The sequence below is a fragment of the Asparagus officinalis genome, chromosome 8 (genome assembly GCF_001876935.1).
Source record: "Asparagus officinalis chromosome 8, Aspof.V1, whole genome shotgun sequence".
NCBI classification, from domain to species: Eukaryota; Viridiplantae; Streptophyta; class Magnoliopsida; order Asparagales; family Asparagaceae; genus Asparagus; species Asparagus officinalis.
This window is the reverse complement of record NC_033801.1, coordinates 3,436,436-3,437,832: the sequence shown is the minus strand read 5'-3', so window position 1 is coordinate 3,437,832 and position 1,397 is coordinate 3,436,436.

Sequence of the window (1,397 nt, the reverse complement as noted above, 5' to 3'; positions counted from 1 at the left end):
TATGGAAAAATCTCAAAAAAAAATACTCCTCCATAAAAAGCAATTAAATTTAAACCTAAGTATGGAAAAATCTCAAAAAAAAATACTCCTCCATAAAAAGCAATTAAATTTAAACCTAAGAAAGAGGTAACATGTCAAAGTAGTCCTCTCTATCCCAGAAAAAAAACGCATTTTGGGCCTACATAAATCCCATGTCTACCATATTTGTATGGAAAAATCTCAAAAAAAAATACTCCTCCATAAAAAGCAATTAAATTTAAACCTAAGAAAGAGGTAACATGTCAAAGTAGTCCTCTCTATCCCAGAAAAAAAACGCATTTTGGGCCTACATAAATCCCATGTCTACCATATTTGCTGATTTACCATTCAAATATGCAAATATCTATTTTATCCTACGAAATTTAAAGGTTTTCAACAAGAGAGGTATAAATATTACTATGGAAGAATCTAGGGGTAAATTAGGAGATGTTGATGGCTGATATCAAACAGTCAATGAGATTGAAGTGATATGGTTGACGGAAGTACTCTAACTCTCTAAATATTTTTGTTCTGCGATTGTTCCTTTGACGATCAAGTCAGTAAATTGCTTGAGTGAAGAAGTAACTGAACTGTAGAAGTTCTTAAGCACAGTGGGTAAAGATAAATATATTACCTTATTGTTGAAAATAATATCATTATTTATAGTGGTAGTAGAGGGGTGGTATGGTAACTGTGGGTTGACGTCCAAGTCAGCATCCGCTTTACAGGTGTCGACTGACAAGTGGAGGAGAGATCACTTTGACATTTAATGTGAAGTGATTGGGGTGTGCGGTGCCGACGTGGTCAGATATGTCATAAAGACTATTAGGTAAAGAAAAATGATACCACTGATCATGCATTTAATAACATTTATTGTGAGGTGATTGGCTGTCAGTGCGTGGGAAGGGGCTCGAGGCCCGAGGTAGTCGTCACCTTTCTACTCGTCCGGTAAAAGGTCGAAAAGTACCGTCTGCCCTTGCGAGATGTCGGCCGAATGGTCGGTCGAGTAGGTTGGTCAAGAAATCGGCCTAGCCAGGGGTCGACATGTAATGCCTTTCGAGTCGCCCTCATGAGATATCGGTGTATCGAGTCGTCCGATTTGTGTCTTTGATTTTCTTGATGTGAAGAGCTGACTCGATTACGCATAATGTGGGACACTTGTCTGCTATTGATTGGAAATTACTTTTCAGCATTAAAACAGTTGTAACAGGAGATATGAGAATTAAGCGTAAATCCGCAAATAGGATCGATTTGGGATATATAGGCAAAAACCCTTCTCGGAACTTTAGGCGATTGGTTCAGATTTTTTTTCCGAAGTTTTGATTACAACCCAGTGTAATATTTTAGTGGTGCACGTCCAATGTATTAATGATGCGCCA